This window comes from Scyliorhinus torazame, chromosome 7 (genome assembly GCF_047496885.1).
Source record: "Scyliorhinus torazame isolate Kashiwa2021f chromosome 7, sScyTor2.1, whole genome shotgun sequence".
NCBI classification, from domain to species: Eukaryota; Metazoa; Chordata; class Chondrichthyes; order Carcharhiniformes; family Scyliorhinidae; genus Scyliorhinus; species Scyliorhinus torazame.
In genome coordinates, this window is record NC_092713.1 from 109,343,694 (window position 1) to 109,365,693 (window position 22,000).

Genomic DNA, 22,000 nt, shown 5'->3' on the forward strand with positions numbered 1-22,000 from the left:
GGAGCTCCATGAGAATTCAGTGAATTCATTTATTTTACTGTTTGTATCATAGTTCGTCAGTTACCTTTCCACGTGTTCATCTTGTTAATAAATCATCTTACTCATCAAATAACTAGATGCCCTGTGTTGATCGTTACTGCAGCCATAACAGAGAACACAACATCCATTCCCGTCGTAATGAATCTATGGTTATCACAAATTGGTGCCAAGACGGACATGCCCCTCAACTTGTGCCTGAATTAGTTCAAGCCTTCAACAATGCTACCACCACCAGGCTCATCGAGAACCTGGTTGAGGAGACGGGAGAGGGGCAGCAACCAGTGTCCACAGGGACGTCCTTGGACGATCCTTCCTCCATCAGCACCAACTCCACCCCGGCTCCCAAGTCAACCCCACAACCTTTCCATTTTCGCTGCCCAATAATAATACACAAGGTTTCGCAGTGCCAGACCGCCTGAGCGGCATCTCCTCTGCAGGATGGTCCTATGAATTTTGGGAATCTCAAGACATAGAGCAACAGGTCGCCTGCATAGAAGGAAACGCTGTGCTCCCTGCCTCCTCTCTTAATGCTTCTCCACCCACCCGATATCCTGAACGTGATTGCCTGTGGCTCAATTGCCAAAGAGATTCGCAGCGGGGCCTCGTATCCCGGTACAACCGGGAAGTAGTCGGAGCTTGAGGCCTGCGTCTGGACACTCACTATGGGAGCGTTTTCACCCACGAGATGAACAGTGGCCCAAACCCAAACTGTTCCAGAGGTACTTTCATTCCACCTGATCAACGGCTTTCTCTGTGACCATGAATGTGATTACTTCTGGTGTCTCTGCCCTGGGTGGGGACATAACAATGTTCAACATTTGTCTGATGTTAGACGACAGCTGTCGGTCTCTGTAAACCCAGTTTGGTGTTCCGCGATCACTTCTGGTAAGCAACTCTCCAGTCGTCTTGCTCGAACCTTCACGAGAACCTTTACGGTGTTCAGAAGTGAGATGGTGGGCTGCACTGAGTCTTTGTCTTGCTTCGAAATCAATGAGATCGAAGCCTTTGCCAATCTGGGCAGCAAGGCCTCCTCGCTAGCAAGTCGTTGAACATCCCCAGCAAGTGTGGAGCCAGCACCGCCACAAACATTTTGCTGAAGTCCACCGGGAACCCATCATCTCGTCCCAGAACCATCCCGGATTTCTTGTCGATTGTTGCACTCCATGATCTCCTCCAGACCCAACAGTGCTTCCAGCCCCTGTCCCCTTCCCTCCTCCACCACCGGGAAGTCGTAGTCGGTCCAAATATTGCAAAGCCCCCTACCTCAGATGTGGACAGTCCTCAGTAGAAGGCCCCAAAGGTACCATACCTCTTCTGGCGCAGTGACCAACCCCATCATCCCTCATTTTTGCTATCTGCTGTGTGGTCACCTGCTTCCTCAACTGGTGGGCCAGCAGGTGGCTGACTTTGTCACCATGCTCATTGAAGATCCCACGTGAATGGTAGAGGTGGCTCACGGCCTTCCGAGTTGACACGAGCTCAAACTCCATTTGCAGTCTTTTCCTTTCTGCTGGCAGCTCCAACGTCAGGGCAGCGGAGTATTGCGGATCCGCCTCCAGTATGTAGTCAATCAACCAGTGTCCAACTGCCACCCTATCCCAGTGTGCGTTGTATGATATTATCTCCCCCCGACCAGTGCCTTCAGCATCTCCCAGAATGTCTCCGTTCTTGCTGCAACTCACATAATTACCAATGGCCAGTGCCACCTGTTCACAAAAAGTCTTGTTGGCAAGCAGAGCAGTGTCCAATTCCAACGGGGGTGATGGGGCCTACCTACCTCCAACCTCACATTGACAGAATGTGGTGCATGGTCTGAGATACTATTGCTTAATATTCAGCCCCTACTACTACCCCTGGAAGCACTGATTTCCCCCATTACAAAGAAGTCTATTCGGATGCAAGCCCTGTGTGAAAAGGAGAACTCCCTCACCCTCGGGTGGCCGAAACTCCTAAGGATCTACCCCCCCACCCCTCCCCGCTTGCCGGATCTGATCCATGAAGACAGTCAGCTCCTTCGCCATTCCCGATCTTGCGCATGACCTGGGACTTGACCTGTCCACCCTTGGGTCCCCATGAACGGCTGGTACGAATCAGGGTCAGGGATAGCAGCCAATACTTGGTTGACAAACTCTGCATCATCCCAATTCGGGGCATCTCTCTCTCCCCCCCCCACACACCGTGTTGGTCACCATAAATGTTGCTCATTTATTAAACAAGGTTGCCACCTCTCTCGCTCACGCCTCAAAACTAGATTGGTAAGCTTATTCCACCCAGCCCTTCCTTACCCTCACCTGGTCCTTGGCCCTCAGTTATGTCTCTTATAAAAAGATTACTTCAGCCCTCAGGATTTTCAAGTGGGAGAAAATTTGGGATCTTTTGACCAGGCCCATCATAATCACCTCGTGGACATGCCACTGCATGCCTGGGCTTGGCTTTTTCCTCAGTTGTCCAAGATGGTCACCACCACCCCTCCCATTCAAACCATCCAACCATGAAACCTGTATGACCTGCATTCTACCCTCCTTTCATAGAATTTTCATAGAATTTACATGTCAGAAGGAGGACATTCGGCCCATCGAGTCTACACCGGCCCATACAAAGAGCACCCTACTCAAGCCCACATATCTACTCTATCCCCGTAACCCCCACTTAACATTTTTTTGGGAACACTAAGGGCAATGTAGCATGGCCAATCCACCTAACCTGCACATCTTTGGACTGTGGGAGGAAACCGGAGCACCCGGAGGAAACCCACGCAGACACGGGCAGAATGTACAGACTCCGCACAGACAGTGACCCAAGCCGGGAATCGAACCTGGGACCCTGGAGCTGTGAAGCAACTGTGCTAACCACTATGCTGCCGTGCTGCCCTTTCTCCCCTTCCCCTCCCAAACTACCCAGAAGCCAACCGTTGCCCTCCCCCACACCCAATGGCCCCACTTTGATCAGACAGCCCCCTCCCTTCCCTTTCCCCATCTCTTAGTATCAGCCAGCCCTAGCCTGCTGGCTTCCCAACCCCCCAAATGCCAGACACCACCACCCTCTCATGAGACCTGTCATGGCCCAGTTTACTGGCATGCTCACGAGCATGGTGGCCCTCTTCCCCCAATAAACCCAACGCAAATGATCCCCAACCGCCCTCTACCCCTACTCTCCCCATTTGAAGTCACCCATGTTGGACGAGGAACAACCCAGAAACCCAAAGAGGTGTGTCAGACTGCCCTTCACCCAAATGGAATAACCCCGAAACATGGGGTCCAGCTCAGTAATCCCAAACAGCAAAAACCAACAAGATCTAGAAGAGAGATAATAGAATAAATACTTGTGGAAATTCCCGAATAAAAAACACCCATGACCTTGTGCCCTCCCACTTAGTTCTTTCCCAGTCCATTATTCTGTATGAAGTTGTTTGCCTCCTCTGACATGTTAAAGAAATGGTCCCTGTCCTTGTAAATGGTCCAAGGTTTCGCAAGGTGCAACATGCCAAATCGGACTTTTGAATAGTCTGTCTTGACTTTATTAAATTCCACTCGCCGTTTAGCCACGTCGGCCCAAATGTTCTCATAGATATGAATGGATTGTCCCTCCCAGTCACAGGTCCATGTGGTCTTCGCCCATCTTAGGAAGCATTCCTGGTCTACAAACTTGTGGAGTCTGACAATTATTGTCCGTAGTGATACCCGGGTCTTGGCTTCTGGTGAAGTGACCTATGGGCCTGGTCCACCTCGGGGGAGTTTAGTCAAGACCCCAGCCCAGATCAGCTTCCCGAGCATCTTCGAGAACTACTTGGTTGGGCTCCTACCTTCTGTGCCCCCTGGTAGACCGACGATCCAGAGATTCTGGCGCCGAGATCGGTTCTACTGGTTATCAATTCAGGACTTCAGGATTTTTAGGGTCGCCGGCAAGTTATTTTGGCTTCCAACGAGGCTTCTAACTAGGCAACTCGTTCATCGTGCTCCATTCTCCCTTTTAAAAAATAAATTTAGAGTACAGAATTCATTTTTTCCAATTAAGGGGCAATTTAGCTTGGCCAATCCAGCTACCCTGCACAATCTTTTGGGTTGTGGGGCGAAACCCACGCAGACACGGGGAGAATGTGCAAACTCCACACGGACAGTGACTCAGAGCCGGAATAGAACCTGGGACCTCGGCGCCGTGAGGCTACAGGGCTAACCCACTGCGCCACCCTGCTGCCCTCATTCTGCTCCATTCTCGCCCTCTCCTCCTCTCCATTTCCCAGATCGTTACTCCGAGACTCCAGTCGCCGCTCCACCTGGTCCATCAACCCAACCATTTGATCATGGTAGCATAGTTAGCACAATTGCTACACAGCTCCAGGGTTCCAGGTTCGATTCCCGGCTTGGGTCACTGTCTGTGCGGAGTCTGCACAGGATGTGTGTGTGCGTGGGTTTCCTCCGGGTGCTCCGGTTTCCTCCCACAGTCCAAAGATGTGCAGGTTAGGTGGATTGGCCATGCTAAATTCCCCCTAGTGTCCAAAATTGCCCTTAGTGTTGGGTGGGGTTACTGGGTTATGGGGAAAGGGTGGAGGTGTGGACTTTGGAAGGGTGTTCTTTCCAAGAGCCGATGCAGACTCGATGGGCTGAATGGCCTCCTTCTGCACTGCAAATTCTTTTTTTTTTTAGAAAATATTTTATTGAAGCATTTGTAATTTTCAGATTAACACATTAACATTTCTTAAAAAAACCTCCGTGGGCCGACACACGCAGAAAACCCCCCCAAAAAACATGTTCCCTACTGCCCACGCCCTATTCCCAAATTCCCGGTATACTGAGTTCCCTGTTCTTATCTAACATTGCCATGCCTCCTATCTTCTTCCTCCCCCCCCTTACTGCTGATGTACAATTTTCTTTGAAGAAGTCTATGAATGGCTGCCATCTCTGGGCGAACCCCTGACTTGATCCTCTCAAGGCAAACTTGATTTTTTTCCCAGGCTGAGAAACCCTGCCATATCGCTGACCCACACTCCTGACTTTGGGGGTTCCGAGTCCCTCCAGCCCAACAAAATTCCTCTCCGGGCCACCAGGGAGGAGAAGGCCAGAACATTGGCCTCCCTCCCCCACTTGACCACCGGATTGTCCGATACCCCAAATATTGCCAGTTCTGGACTTGGGGTTACCATCCCTTCCTTCTGACATAACGTCCGCAAATCCCCTCAACTTCGGACATGCCCAGAACATATGCATATGGTTGGCCGGGCTACCCCCACACCACCCACATCTATCCTCCACCTCCTCAAAGAACCTGCTCATCCGGGCTACTGTCATGTGCGCCCTGTGGACCACTTTGAACTGGATCAGGCGAAGTCTGGCACAGGACGAGGATAAATTGACTCCAAGGCTTTTTCCGACTTTTCCATTCCCAGCTCCTCTTCCCACTTCACCTCCCTGATCGGGGCCCCCTCCTACTCACACTCCATCAACTCCTTGCATATCTCCGAAACCCTCCCCTCTCCAACCCCAGTTTTGATATCACCTTTGATGTGTCATATATGTTGGATTAACACGGATTGCAACTTGATGCAGTATCACTTGAAAACAGGCTTCCAACGCTGTAGATGGTTCAACACTGCTTTATTGAACTTGCCGAGTAATGTACACAGTTCGCTGTGGGTCGACACTCTTCATCTCAGCTTGCTAACCTTGGTCTGGCTTGCCCAGACTTGCTCTGTGTCATGTGTAGTAGGTGCTGACTGTACATTGCACCCTGACTGTTGCTACAGCTATCACCAGTACGAAGAGGCCGAGCCTTCCTGCCTCGTGAGTTTTATACTCGTAATGTACCCTGTCGTGTCCTGCCTGGTGACTGGTTGTTCTGTATTCTGTGTGATGATTGGTTCCTGTGTGTGTCTATCACTGCCTGTCTGTATCTCATTATGAACATGAATGCATATTATGACATTTCCCCTTTTTAAATAAAATTTGGATGCTTATGGCTGTATGGTGTATTTACATGTGTGACTATGTGCAAAATGGTGAGTGAGTGAACATATATACATGGGAAGGTGTCTATCGTGCATATACAGAACAAGGTGAACAAAATTTACACAGTTAAACTCTAGAAGTCCAGTCTTTGTGGTGGGCGACGGATTCTTGTCGACCGCCTCAGGGGTGGCAGGGGGGACGCCGGCGCCTCGACAGGCGGGATTGCTGCCAGATTGGCGGGCTCGTGGTTTGAAATGTCCGGAGGAGGCGTCTCGACATATGGAGGGGTGTGGTCAGGTGGTGGTGGGCAGGCAACTTTGCGCAGTGCCCTTCTGTTGCGCCTGAGAATGGAGCCATCAGCCATGCGAACAACGAAAGACCTGGGGGCAGCCTGACGAACAACAGCTGGGGCTGACCAACCTCCCTCAGGCAGCTTGATGCAAACAACATCTTCTGGAGCCAGCACAGGCAACTCTGTGAGATGAGCATCATACGTGATTTTCTGCTGGTCCCCGAGTCGCTGCACATTTCTTAGCACCGTGAGGTGATCAAGGTCTGGAATGTGGATGGCTGAACAGTTGTCCGCAGGTTGCGATTCATGAGTAGTTGAGCCGGAGACAGACCAGTCGACAGAGGTGTTGTCCTGTATGCCAACAGTGCAAGGTTAAAATCAGATGCAGAGTCTGCAGCCTTGCAGAGCAGCTGCTTGACAACGTGGGCCCCTTTTTCCACCTTCCCGTTTGACTGCGGGTAATGGGGACTGGATGTGACATGTTTGAAGTGGTAGGATTGTGCACAGTTGGACCACTCTTGGTTGTGGAAATATGGACCGTTGTCGCTCATCACTGAGTGGTATACCGTGCCTGGCAAACGTCTCCTTGCAGGCCTTGATGACTGATTTTGACGTGATGTCCGACAGCTTCACAACTTCTGGGTAGTTCGAAAAGTAATCGATCAGAAGTACATAGTCACGCCCATTTGCGTGAAAGAGGTCTATTCCCACCTTGGACCACGGGGAGATCACGAGCTCATGTTGTTTGAGCGTCTCCTTGGGCTGAGATGTTTGGAATCTCTGGCATGTGGTGCAATTGAGGACCATGTTGGAGATGTCCTGGCTGATCCCGGGCCAGTAAACTGCCTGTCGAGCTCTGCGTCGGCATTTCTCGACTCCAAGGTGACCCTCATGGATCTGCTTGAGCACCATGGCCTGCATGCTGTGGGGGATAACAATTCGATCCAGTTTCAGAATGATCCCTTCAACAAAAAACTGGGAGCATTGCCCCTTGCGCCACCCATTTGCGAGGTGGTGCAATACCCTTTGCAGCAGAGGGTCTTTGGCAGTTTCTGCTCGTATCTGGACGACACGTTCATCAGTGGCCGGGTGGTTGCTGTCGCACATCTGCACCTGTGCCTCAATTTGGCGAATTAAGTCTACATGTTCGCAGGGCGTGGTGATGGATCTGGATAGGACAGCCGCGATTATCAGCTCCTTGCCCGGTGTGTCGACAAGGTCGAAATCATATCGGCGGAGTCACAGAAGAATGCGCTGTAGCCGGGGCGTCATGTCATTTAAATCCTTCTGGATGATGTGGACTAAGGGTCTGTGGTCTGTTTCCACCGTGAACTTTGGCAGATCGTATACGTAATCGTGGAATTTAACGATTCCTGTTAGGAAACCCAAGCACGCCTTTTCAATCTGTGCGTACCTTTGCTCGGTTGGAGTCATGGCCCTGGATGCGTATGCCACTGGAGCCCAGGACGAGGAGGCATCTTTCTGGAGAAGCACCGCACCAATGCCAATGCTGGCTTGCGGCCATGGATATTTTTGTTTCCTTGGTCGGGTCAAAGAACGCCAGGATTGGGGCGGTGGTGAGCTTTGCCTCGAGCTCCATCCACTCCGCTTGATGTGTTGGTGTCCACTGGAATACTGTGGTCTTTTTTACTAGATGCTGGAGGGCTGTGTTGTGGGATGCCATGTTAGGAATGAATTTTCCCAGAAAATTTACCATCCCCAGGAAGCGTAGTACCGCCTATTTGTCCTCTGGGGTCTTCATGGCATTGATTGCGATTACTTTGTCGGAATCAGGTTGCGCACCCTGCTGGGATATTTGGTCATCCAGAAATTTGATTGATGACAGACCAAATGAGCATTTGGCCCTGTTTAGCTTGAGGCCATTCTCGTGGACCCTTTTAAAGACCTGTTTGAGCCGATCTATGTGCTCCTCGGGGGTCGTGGACCAGATTATCACGTCATCCACATAGACTCGCACACCCTCGATGCCCTCCATCATTTGCTCCATTCTGCGGTGAAAGACTTCGGAGGCTGAAATGATACCGAAAGGCATGCGGTTGTAACAGTACCTGCCGAACGGAGTGTTAAACGTGCAGAGCTTCCTGCTGGAGTCGTCCAGTTGTATCTGCCAGAAACCACGTGAGGCGTCCAGCTTGGTAAAGAATTTGGCGTGTGCCATCTCAGAGGTTAATTCTTCCCGCTTCGGGATCGGGTAGTGCTCCCTCATGATGTTGCGATTCAGGTCTTTGGGATTGATACAGATTCGTATTTCGCCTGAGGGTTTCTTCACGCAGACCATGGAGCTGACCCAGTCTGTTGGTTCCATGACCCTTGAGATGATGCCCTGGCTTTGGAGCTCTTGCAGCTGCGCTTTTAAACGATCCTTTAGAGGAGCCGGCACCCGGCGTGGTGCATGAATGACTGGGGTGGCAGCCGGCTTGAGTAGTATTTTGTAGCGATATGGGAGCATGCCCATCCCATCGAACACATCGGGATATTGCGTGAGGATGTCGTCTATGTCAGCCTGTGGATTCACATGAGATGAGGCAGTCGGAGGTGCAGAGGACATGGCATGGATTCGCTGTACCAGATTAAGGAGTTTGCATGCACAGGCACCGAGCAGGGATGCCTTGTCAGGCCTGACAATCATGAATCTTAACGTCGCCGTGATTGCCTTGTGGGATACAACTAGATGACACGATCCACTAGTAGCTTTGGCATTGCCATTGTAATCAAGGAGCTGGCAGAAGAATTTTGGGTTGGTCTCGGATGTTGTCGAGGTCTGCCCGGGATATGAAGTTTGCAGACGCACCTGTGTCCAGTTTGAATTGGATTCTGCACTGATTCACTTTAACGACAGCGCGCCATTCGTCACCAGAATCCACGCTGAGGAATTAGAGGCGCTTTGCATGAGTGGAGGAGACATTCTCACGTGTGGTGAGAATGCCCACCTGATATGGAGACTTGAGGCAGTCATCATGTGGGTCCGTTGGGCTTTCGGGATCGGAATCCTGCAGGAGTTGCTGTATGCAGTGGACAGGTCTGCGTTGCAGCTGGGATTGTTGGCTTTTGACCGGTGAAGCGGACCTGCATAAGGCGGCATAATGCCCAGGCTTTCCACATTGTAGACATCGCCTTCCTATAGCTGGGTATTGCCGCCTTAAATGGGCGGAGCCACAATTTTGGCACGTCATGACGCTGACGTCAGTGTGTTCCGTGCGCCTTCGCACCTGCGCAGTGCGGTTGACCGACGTTCGCACATGCGCAGTAGGGTTTTCGGCCGCATTGTCCTCCCAGTCGTGGTACACCTGCGGGGCGCCCCGTGGAAAGCCCGCGAAACGGCCACTGAAACCCACGAAACGGCCACTCTCCTCAATGCTCAGGCCCTGTAGCCTAGCAATGGCCTGTACACTTTCTGCCTCGTGGGAGGCTAGTTTTGCCGTTCCTGCCGCCTTGATGTGGGAGTAGCGATTTCTGGCATGTTGGGCAACGCACGTTTCGATGGCGATCAGGAGGGTCATACATTTGATTTCAAGGAGTTGCTCCCGCAGGGAGTTGGAATGGACCCCGAAAACGATCTGATCCCGGATCATGGAATCAGCAGTCGTGTCATAGTTACATGACTGCGCTAAAAGGCGGAGATGGGTCAAAAAGGAGTGAAAAGGTTCATCCTTACCCTGAAGCCTCTGTTGGAAGATGTACCGTTCAAAGCTCTCATTTAGCTCGACTTCACAGTGGCTGTCGAATTTTTGCAGAATGGTCTGGAAGTTTGCTATCTCTTCTCCTTGGGCAAACGTGAGCGAGTTAAAGATGTGGATGGCGTGATCCCCCGCCATCGACAGGAGCAGCGCGATTTTCCTGGCATCTGATGCTTCCTCAAGATTGGATGCCGCGAAGTGTAGAAGGAACTTCTGTCTGAAGACCCTCCAGTTGGCGCCGAGGTTGCCGGAGATCCGGAGCTGCGGACGGGCCTGGATCTTTTCCATACCGCTGGCTCTTTGCTACTTGCTTCCGGTCGTTTCAGATTTACTCGAGGTAGGCCCGTTAGAGTTAATAGTTTCCTGGTACCATGATGTGTTATATATGTTGGATTAACACGGACTGCAACTTGATGCAGTATCACTTGAAAACAGGCTTCCAACGCTGTAGATGGTTCAACACTGCTTTATTGAACTTGCTGAGTAATGTACACAGTTCGCTGTGGGTCGACACTCTTCATCTCAGCTTGCTAACCTTGGTCTGGCTTGCCCAAGCTTGCTCTGTGCCATGTGTAGTAGGTGCTGACTGTACATTGCACCCTGACTGTTGCTACAGCTATCACCAGTACGAAGAGGCCGAGCCTTCCTGCCTCGTGTGTTTTATACTGGTAATGTACCCTGTAGTGTCCTGCCCGGTGATTGGTTGTTCTGTATTCTGTGTGGTGATTGGTTCCTGTGTGTGTCCATCACTGCCTGTCTGTATCTCATTATGAACATGAGTGCATATTATGACAACCTTATCCTGTAGTCCCCTCAGGGGGAGGCGAGGGAAGACTGGAACCTGCCTTCGTACAAAGTCCCAGACCTGAAGATTGTGGTATTATCAGGTATTGCAGTACCCGAGAGGCTGAACTTCCACTGGTTAAACGTGGGGGTTTACCATTGGCTGTATAGTATGTAGCTCCGCCCTGATAGGCAGAGTATAAGAGTCAGTGCCATCCCAGCAGCCCTCATTCTGTACCTGAGCTGCTGGGGAACAGTTCTCGTCTATTAAAGCATTCAGTTGTGCTACAACCTCATTTTAGTAGTTATTGATCGTGCATCAATAGACTAGACTTAAGTAGAAAGGATGGATCTCCGAATCAAGCCGGAGTGTCTGCAACTCAGTCCCCACGCGGCGAACTCTGCGGCGATTTTCAAGCACTGGCTGGCGTGTTTCAAAGGCGACCTTAAGACGGCTGGAAGCACACCTTCGGGGGAGCAGAAACTGCATCTCCTGCACTCAAGGGTAAGCCCTGGGATCTACACCCTCATCGAGGAGGCGGAAGACTTTGATGCAGCAATGGAACTTTTAAAAGGACATTATATCCGCCCAGTAAATCAGGTCTAAGCACGTCACCTGCTTGCAACGAGACAACAAAGCACCGGGGAATCGTTGGAGGAGTTCTACCGCGCGCTACTGGTGCTGGGCAGAAACTGTGGCTGCCATCAAGTTTCGAGCGACCACACGGAACTCCTAATCCGGGATGCATTCGTAGCAGGTATGAGCTCCTCACAGATCCACCAGCGTCTTTTAGAGAAAGACACCCTGGGACTTAGGGAGGCACGGGCCCTGGCAGGGTCCATGGACGTTGCCTCCAGGAACGCACAATCCTACGTGCCAGAACGCGCGGCGGCCCCCTGGGCAGCGGGGAATCCCGCAGCGGCAGCCCCACAGACCTTCCCCGTGTCCCCGCAGGCCTGGCTGTAAGGCGGCCTGCCAACTCTGATGGGCCCCGCTATTTCTTCTGCGGGCAGGAAAAGCACCCCCGCCAGCGCTGCCCGGCCCACACATCCACCTGCAAAGGGTGCGGCAAGAAGGGTCATTTTGTGGGGGTCTGCCAGGTACGAGCGGTGGCCGCGGTCTCCAGCGACGACTCCGGACTGCCACAGCGAACTTCTCCTTGGGCCCCAGCGGCCAGCAGTCACCGCCACCCCCCCGTATCCTCGGGCCACGTGCGGCCCACGGGCGCCGCCATCTTGTTCCCCGGACACCGCGCTGGACGGATGGGCACCGCCATTTTGTCCATCTCCGACCACCATGTGCGACCCATGGGAGACGCCATCTTGGATGGGACCCCCAGCCGACTACACACTGCCCGATCAAAATTCACAAATACTGCGTCTGGCCTCGGTGACTCTGGACCAAACTCGACATCGAACACTCTCAACAGCAACGACGACGGTCTTCAACGGCCACGAGACGTCCTGCCCGATCGGCTCTGGGAGCACGGAGAGCTTTATACACCCCGACACGGTAAAGCGCTGTTCACTTTTTACCCACCCTGTAAATCAAATAATCTCCCTGGCCTCCGGTTCCCACTCAGTGGCGATAAAGGGGTTCTGCTTAGCAAACCTCTCATCCAAGGAAGGAAATTCAACAATTTCCACCTTTATGTCCTGCCGCAACTCTGCGCGGCTACACTCCTGGGGTTGGACTTCCAATGTAACCTGCAAAGTCTGACCTTCCAATTCGGCGGCCCTATACCCCCCTTACTGTCTGCGGCCTCACGACCCTTAAGGTCGACCCGCCTTCCCTGTTTGCGAACCTCACCTCGGATTGCAAACCCGTCGCCACCAGGAGCAGACGGTACAGTGTCCAGGACCGAACCTTCATTAGGTCGGAGGTCCAAAGGCTACTGAGGGAAGGGGTCATTGAATCTAGCAACAGTCGCTGGTGAGCTCAAGTAGTGGTGGTAAAGACCGGGGAGAAACATAGGATGGTCATTGACTACAGTCAGACCTTCAACAGGTTTACGCAGCTGGACGCGTACTCTCTCCCCCGCATATCCGACCTGGTAAACAGGATCGCGCATTATAAGGTCTTCTCCACGGTGGATCTCAAGTCCACCTACCACCAGCTACCCCTCCGCACTAGTGACCGCAAATACACTGCCTTCGAGGCAGATGGGCGGCTCTATCATTTTTTAAGGGTTCCCTTCGGTGTCACTAACGGGGTCTCGGTCGTCCAACGCGAGATGGACCGAATGGTTGACCGGTACTGCTTACGCGCAACGTTTCCATATCTCGATAACGTCACCATCTGCGGCCATGACCAGCAGGACCACGACACCAACCTCCGCAAATTTCTCCAGACCGCGAAAATCCTTAATCTGACATACAATAAGGATAAATGCGTGTTTAGCACCGACCGTCTAGCCATTCTAGGCTAAGTAGTGCGAAGTGGAGTTATAGGCCCCGACCCTGAGACCATGCGCCCCCTCATGGAGTGCCCCCTCCCTCGCTGCCCCAAGGCCCTGAAGCGCTGCCTCGGGTTCTTCAGCTATTATGCACAGTGGGTCCCTAACTACGCAGACAAAGCCCGTCCCCTGATCCAGTCCACAACCTTCCCCCTGTCGATGGAGGCCTGCCAGGCCTTCAGCCTCATCAAAGCAGACATTGCAAAGGCCACAATGCACCCCCTACAGGCGCCCCCCTCCCAGGTCAACCGCTTTCCCCACCAGCGCAGTCTAGGGGTGACAAAGCTGCCACGGAGGCCGAAGCCACGCTCCCGGAATCGCAGACACCTGGACCCCCACCGGAATCACCACCGAGGCCCAGACGATCCCAGAGGACGACCAGGGCACCCGACATGACTGATTGCTTCATCTTAACCCATCTGTAACTGTAAACACTGACTGTATATATCCGCCAGGACTGTAAATATCCTCTAAACACTGTAAGGAGGTATCACGGTACCTCCATATCTGATCATACCATGTTGAATACAGTTGTAGCTGCTGGCCACCACCCCAGCCGGACTCTTTTTTAATAGGGGGTGAATGTGGTATTATCAGGTATTGCAGTACCCGAGAGGCTGAAACTCCATTGATTAAACCTGGGGGCTTACCATTGGCTGTATAGTATGTAGCTCTGCCCTGATAGGCGGGGTATAAGAGTCAGTGCCTTCCCAGCAGCCCTCATTCTGTACCTGAGCTGCTGGGGAACAGTTCTAGTCTATTAAAGCCTTCAGTTGTGCTACAACCTCGTTTTAGTAGTTATTGATCGTGCATCAAAGATATCGAAATCCATTCCCACCCGGTAGCTCAAACTCCTTCTCTCGTGCCTTCAAGGTCAGAAAGCCCTCCTGGATAAATAACTTCACAAATCTCTCAATCCCTGCCTGTTGCCACCTCCTGAAGCCCCCATCCAGCCTCTCCGGGACAAACTGGTGATTGTTACAAATCGGAGACCACACTGACGCCCCCTCCAAACCAGTGTGCTGCCTCCATTGCTCCCACGCCCTTAAGGCTTCCACCACCTGCTTGTAAAGTACCAAGTTGGCGAGAACAGCAGGGGTGCCGTTAGTAAAGCCTCCAAACCCTTGCAGGGTGCCGCCTCCACTCGCTCCCAGGCCAACCCCTCCCCCACTACCTGACCATCGCTATGTTGGCGGCCCAGTAGTAATTAATAAAGCTCGGGAGGGCCAGGCCCTCTCTCCACTACCCCGCTCTAGGAGTGCCCTCTTTACTCTCGGGGTTTTCCCGCCCACACAAAACCTGTAATCGCCACCTTTATTTTTCTAAAAAAAAGCCTTTGGGACAAAAATCAGAAGGCATTGAAAAACGAAAAACAGTCTTGGGAGGACTGACACCTTCACCGTCTGGACCCCTCCCGCTAGTGTCAGCGGGAGCATGTCGTAGAGCTGCCCCCACTCTTTAGCCACTTGAATCTCTAAATATCTAAAACTCCCCGCCACCACTTTAAAAGTTAACTCCCTCAGTCTCCTTTCCTGCCCCTGTGCCTGGATCACAAACATCCCGCTCGTTATCATATTCAGCTTGTAGCCTGAAAATCGCCCCAAATTCTCCCAGTACCTCCATGATTTTGGTCCCCCCCCCCCCACCACACTGGGCTTGTAACATAAAGCAGCAAGTCATCCGCATAAAGAGAAACCCTGTGCTCCACCCCCCCTCCCCCGCCACGCATTTGATGCTCTAAGGGCCATTGCGAAAGGCTCTATGGCCAGGGCAAACTGTAATGGGGAGAGCGGGCATCCCTGCCTTGTCCCTCTCTAGAGATTAAAATATTCTGACCGCGTTCGGTTTGTTCTCACATTTTGCCACCGGGGTCTGATATAACAGCCGGACCCAGTCCACAAATCCCTGCCCGAACCCAAACCTGCCTAAAATATCCCTTAAGTATGTCCGTTCCACCCGGTCGAAAGCCTTCTCCGCATCCATGGCTACTACCATCTCAGCCTCACGCCCCTCAGCCGGCATCATTAGAACATTAAGAAGCCGTCTAATATTGGACGTCAAGTGCCTGCCCTTCACAAATCCCGTCTGATCCTCGCCTATGACCTCCAGGACACAGTCCTCTATTCTGGTGGCCAAGGTCTTTGCCAGTAGTTCGGCAACTCCAACCCCCCCTGCTGCCTCTGCCTCTGTAGCAGGGTCCTCCCCACCCTCGGCACCTTCCCCACCCATAAAAAATCAGAGATGATTGTGTCAACTTTCCAAAAAAAGGCCTTTTGGTATAAAGAACGGGAGAGCCTGAACGATAAACAAGAACCTCGGCAAAATATTCATTTTCACCACTTGGACCCTCCCTGCCAACGTTAAGTGCAGTGTATCCCACCTCTTAAGATCCTCCCTGGCCTCCTCCACCAGCTTCGTTAAGTTCCACTTATGGAGCCCCGTCCATTACTTTGCTACCTGAATCCCCAAGTACCTAAACCTATCCCTCGCTACCGTAAATGGCGGCCTCCCCCCTAAATTAGCCTGTTGTGCCAGCTCATTCACTGGGAATACTTCGCTTTTCCCTACATTCAGCTTGTATCCCGAGAACCCTCCAAACCTTGCCAACAGACCCATAATCCTTCCCATACTCTCCAACGGATCCGAAACATACAGCAAGAGGTCATCGGCATAGAGCGACACCCGATGCTCCCTCTGTCCCCTCATAATCCCTCGCCACTCTGCCGACCCCCCCCCCCCCCCCCCCCGAGAGCCATCGCCAATGGCTCTATGGCTAGCGCAAACCGTAGCGGTGACAGCGGGCACCCCTGCCTCGTACCCCTGTGTAAGCCAAAGCTTCATGAGCTCATATCATTTGTCCTCACCCTCGCTCTTGGCGCCACATACAGCAACCGCACCCATGCCACAATCGCGGCCCAAACCCAAACCTTCGAACAAGTACCGCCACTCCACCCGATCAAATGCTTTCTCCGCGTCCATGGACACCACCACCTCCGGTACCAGAGCTCTCGACGGATTCATCACCACATTCAACAGCTATCTTATATTACTCGTGAGCTGCCTGCCCTTCACGAATCCTGTTTGATCTTCTGCAACCACCCCCGGGACACAATCCTCCATCCGCCCCGCCAACAACTTAGCCAATACTTTCACATCCATGTTCAATAGTGATATGGGTCTATACGACCCACATTCCACCGGATCCTTCTCTATTACCATCTTCTCTGGTAATACTCCGACCAAATTATAACTCTCCTCATCTCTCACCATTAAAGAGTGACTTGTTCCTATATCCCATAAGATTTTAGACCCCTTATCTACTCCACCATGTATACGAGTAAATCTTATCGTCACAGATAAAATCCTTAGAAAGTTGTGGACAGGCTGTACATTCTGTTGTACCTCTACCACCGGTACAATGCTTTTTCCTCCCACTTTAAGAAACGTAATCCTCTTTTAACAAGTCTGTCTTCCCAGTACTTTTCTTAAGCTACCAACATTGCGACTTCACATGTCAAACTTTTTGCAATGATTCTTAATCTCTCTACCATAAATTTCATAGAATCTACAGTGCAGAAGGAGGCCCTTGGAAAGAGCACCCTTTTTAAGCCCACAACTCCACCCTATTCCCCGTAACCCAGTGACCCCACCCAACCTTTTTTTGGACACTACGGGCAATTTAGCATGGCCAATCCACCTAACCTGCACATCTTTGGACTGGGGGAGGAAACCGGAGGACCCGGAGGAAACCCACGCAGACACGGGGAGAACTTGCAGACTCCGCACAGGCAGTGCCACAAGCCGAGAATCAAACCTGCGACCGTGGAGCTGTGAAGCAACAGTGCTAACCAATGTGCCTATAAGAGGCTTCTTTTTACTCTGAGACACACTCTCCTCAAAAATCACCAATTAAACCTCCTTTTCATTGATCACCAATGAACTTCTAATTTCCCCAGTTTCTATCCTTCACTGGTTAAAATTGATATCGAAAACCAAACTTTGCTTGATGAGCCATTTCAAAATCATTAGCCATTTCTGCGGAGTGTAGCCATCTGGGATGGCCACTTCCAGAATACAAAATGGACGCTCGCAAAGAATGTAGGGAACTGTGGACAATGTTAGGAAAACAAGCAGGCACAGAGCCTGTATGCATATTGGAGAAACAGCTCCCAGATGGAATTGAAACTGTAGGTCAATTAGCATATTGATGGCCCATCTCTGGGAACAAAGGAAAGACACTCAAGCAACCAATACTGTTTCAGACATCCCGACACCAGTTCCCCAACCAAAAGCACAAACAAAGCAAGGCCAACGGCCACCAAAGACACGCCCAGCCATTAGGGCACCCACCCCTTTATTGGTCACGATCAATACCAGTGATCAAGAAGCGGCCCAATTAATTGGGGCCAAGTTTAAGGCCCGCCAAAACGTGCACGAAGCCCCTCCGGGTATAAGAAGGAACCCCCACGAGAGACTTGCTCTCAAAGCGGAGAGACCCGTCCACCTGCATCACCAGAAGCAAGTAAGTTCAAGGTCAACGATCACTACTAGACGGGCAACCTTAGCTGTTCTCCTGTATATCTTCGAACCCAACAGCCTCAGATCCGAACAACGCCCATTGTTCCTCTGACTAAGTGGGCACCCAAAGTTAAGTATAGGCGTTAGCGTTAGAGATAGTTTAGTTTGTAGTACTGATGTGCATGAGTAGACCTTACTGTGTGTGTAAATAAATAGAATTGACTTCGAACTAACTAACTGGTGTATTGGCTCTTTAATCAGTATTCGGGTTTGAACCTTGTGGCGGTATCGAGAGATACCTGGCGACTCTAAAGTAAACATAATTAGGATTAAGGAAGGCGACCTTATTGACTGCCATATTTATAACCAGATAAACAGAGCAACAGGACTTCCTAAAATTCTCCAATCACCAAAAGAAGAGATATTTTGAGACAGTTTGAAAGAAAGAGATCTGACACCCTGTCAAAATAATGCAGAATCTTTGGCTGTATTTCTTCAGAAACCTTCTCAGCTCACCTTCCAGCCAAATACTAACCCTGAAAAAGCCAACACTGCTTTGACAAGAGTATGTCACCAGGCAGGCTTGGCAGCAAATATTGAAGAATTTTACAGGTGCCGGAATGTGGCGACTAGGGGCTTTTCACAGTAACTTCATTTGAAGCCTACTTGTGACAATAAGCGATTTTCATTTCATTCATTCATTTTCACAGACTGCAAAGCAGGCTGCTTTAACACCTGGCCCCTCCCATTAACTACATCATTTCACTGAGCTGAACATAATGTCTTTAATTATCTACTCCCCAGGGAACTCTCAATCTAAATAAAAGTCCATTAGCCCAAACTTTTACAATGCTTTAATTGCACCTCTGGCTCCAAAATTCAGAGCTGTCTTTCAAACCAGGATTTTAAAAACTACCCAAACGTTTAACCCTTACTGCACCAATACATATTACAATATATCTGAAATTCCTACATTCATCACACTATGTGTCTGTCCAATCTATTGCAGTCTCTATTTTTCATTTTATAAATTTAATAATCAGTTGTGTTTATTTCCTGCTGTGCAGTTAGTGAAAATCCTTCAATATTTGCTGCCAAGCCTGCCTGGTGACATATTCTTGCCACACACTGGGAGGTGCCATAGTCTTGACAGACTCAAACAAAAACAATCAAAAAATGTGAAATTCACACAATGGAGAAATCACCAGATCTTCATAGCCAACTGTCTTGACAAGTCAATTGAGAGCACAGTTACGTTGATCATAAAATCCCAGTCCAGCTACCTAGATCAAATCATCCCAAAGTCTAAGCACCTCTAAAAATATAGAACTCCCTGGCTTTTTATGCTCATCTTAATAGCCAAGAGGCTTTAGTCTATGCTTTTAAACTTGTGGTCTATCTCTATTCCATTCACAGATCTTCAATAATCACCCAAGTAGAGACCAAAACTGCATTCTGAAGACATGGGGCTGGTTTAGCACAGGGCTAAATTGCTGGCTTTGAAAGCAGATCAAGGCAGGCCAGCAGCACAATTCAATTCCCGTACCAACCTCCCCGAACAGGCGCCAGAATGTGGCGACTAGGGGCTTTTCAAAGTAACTTCATTTGAAGGCTACTTGCGACAATAAGCGATTTTCATTTCATTTTTTTCATTTCAGGATCTTGTGAGAAGGGCAAAGAAAAGTGGGTTATTTGCTCACAGCAGCCACAAATCTTTAGATGTCAATGTGTCAGCAAGATCTTTCCCTCTCCCACTAGCTTTAGTATTTTTCCTGAAGGGAGCACGCATGTTCAATATTCACCCTGCCCATATGCATACCACACTTCTCCATGTTCAACACAATTTGGTAAATTTAAATGTCGCCACTGTTCGAAAGGTTGCTCTGCCCTTTGAGGGATGACTGGTGGTGATTTCACCTGAAGGACACCACACCTCAGGCAAGGGGCAAGGTACATGAATAACCTCAGTCGGTATGGGCATTGAACTTGCACTGTTCGCGTCCCTCCGAATCACAAACCAGCTGTCCAGCCAACTGAGTGAGCTGACGCCTACCACATAATTTGGTTTGCCGATAATCAGGTATCTTTGCCGATAATCAGGAGAGGGCTGGTTTAGCTCAGTGGGCTATACAGCTGGTTTGTGATGCAGAACAAGGCCAGCAAGGTTCAATCCCTGTACAAGCTGAGAATTCTGAATCCTCCCTCTGTGCACCCGAACAGGCGACAAAATGTGGCGACTAGAGGCTTTTCACAGTAACTTCATTGCCGTGTAACACAAAAACTTTCATACTCACAATCACTTCAAAGTCAGCAGAAAGAAAAAGTTGGACAACAGGTGTGCACAGTAGACACTCAACCACTCAAACGACAGGGGACCTGAAAACAAAGCTGGGTATAGGGCCCTATTAACTCCACATCCGTCACTGCTTATTGGTGCATCAACTCTGCTGCTTTCAGCAGAAGTTGGCAGGCATACCAATTGGCATCCGGAGTGCTGCTGCCCGAGGCAAAACTTGTCTAATATGCATGATTCACACATGGAAAATAACCTGCCTTTCTGGCAACCAAATCGCATTATCATAGTCCTGTTGGTTCCTGCGCTGATATGCAGCTTCAATTGCAGGTTGAGAATGCTCACATAATTGGCAACTCCAAGCTCTGCCAGCACAATTTGGGAGTGAATGTGACAAATGTATTGCGAAATAGCAAAGTACTGTGGCTGCTGGAAATATTCAGGAAGTCAAGCAGCGTCTGTGGGTTGAAAAAGAGGAACATTTCTTTTAACTGTTACTCTTTGCACCGATGGGGCCAGAATGGCCTTGTGACTCAAGTACAACCATTACCACTCTGGTTGTCTTTTGTTCCCTGATATTTTTGGCATTTAATGCCCCCCAACCTCTTCTAACCCATCCCAGATACCCCTCCCCCACTTCTTGCTCAACAACATTTAAAAAAAGAATCAAATTTTTAGCTCCATAATTAACTCATTCTTTCTTTCTTCCAAATAGGTCGAGTTTTTCCAGCAGTGTTTTTTTGCTTAGAGTCGGTCCAGCATTTTTCTTTTCTATCTTACATGTGCCAGCATTCTCGAGGACTGAACCTCATCTTCCTGAAATTTAATTAGGTTCTATTTTTGTAACTCCATGCAAACAATAAAGTATGAAAATTCGGTCAAAAATGGTGTTTTGCTGTCAGGCATAGTCACTTGCTTTTTGTCATTAGTCAGCACAGTAGACAGATCTAAGAATATTTATTTAAATATGATTCATCCACATAATCATTTTAATTTATAACATCAGTAATCTCAAAATAAATCATTTTATTCAGTGGGTTAGAACTGGTGAAAAATCCATCAAAGGCAAACGCAACATCGGGCAAAGGTGACCAAACGCCACATGACAATGTCACGGGACTGAAATCAAGTTTTGTCACGTAATCTGCAGGAAACCTTAAATATGAGCTGACAACCCTAAAATAGGGACAAAGCGAACAAAAGCAGTTTTACATTAAAACAGGAAAGGCTGGAAAAACTCGTCAAGTCTGACAGCGCCCGAGGAGAGAGAAGCAGAGTCAACGTTTCGGAACCAAATGACCCTTCACAACTCCTGCGTTTATCCAGCATGTGCTCTTCTTATTTCAGACTTGCAGCATTCGTGCTATTTTGTTTTCAAGTTTTAAATTAGGCAGGGTGCAAATCCAAATACGCAAGGGATCGGTTTGATCAGGTCAGATTGACAAATCACACACACAAATGTTACGAAGTCGGCGAGCGGCTGACAGCAGCACAGCTACATCCCGTTTTCCTCCGCTGACGCCCCATTGGCCGATTCACCTGAATGACTAACCGTTGTTAACGGTCAGCTTGCTTACCGTCGTCTCGGACACCTCCTGCGCAGAGCAGCTCCGCGTCAACAGCGGCAAAGATCCCCACTGCGCACGCGCGGGAGGCGGTCATGCGTCACTTTCTGACCTGTGACCCTCCCTTGGCCAAATGACCCGCTTTGCTCAGCTGACTGGCCCCTTTGCTCCCGGATCAGCGGGTTGTACCCCCCCTCGTGACTTTCGACAGTTCAGTCAGCAATCTTTCTCATGTTTCACAGTGCTTCTAAGTTTCTAACGAGCTCCAAATTCTGCCTTGTACACCAAGGTTTAGATCACGAATATAGGTAAAGAGGGTCTCTGGGGAACTCAACTACAAACCTCCCTCCTGTTCAAAAAGCACCCATGAACCACTAATCTCTGTTACCTGTCACCCGGCCAATCCTTCAAACA

At 50.2% G+C, this 22,000-nt stretch overlaps 1 protein-coding gene across 5 annotated transcripts in view; it reads right to left on the minus strand.

The window, feature by feature from the left end:
• The window catches only part of npl (N-acetylneuraminate pyruvate lyase (dihydrodipicolinate synthase)), a 130,982-nt gene extending 109,311 nt beyond the window's left edge, over positions 1-21,671 (minus strand). For 4 of the 5 annotated variants that reach the window (XM_072511245.1, XM_072511243.1, XM_072511246.1 and 1 more), the window contains exon 1: positions 21,599-21,671. The gene's annotated coding sequence lies outside the window, so the exon portion shown is untranslated. Of the gene's footprint in view, positions 1-20,022; positions 20,169-21,598 lie in introns of those variants that run through there. The other variant, XM_072511244.1, reaches the window with a different exon arrangement.
• Positions 21,672-22,000: the final 329 nt, after the last annotated feature.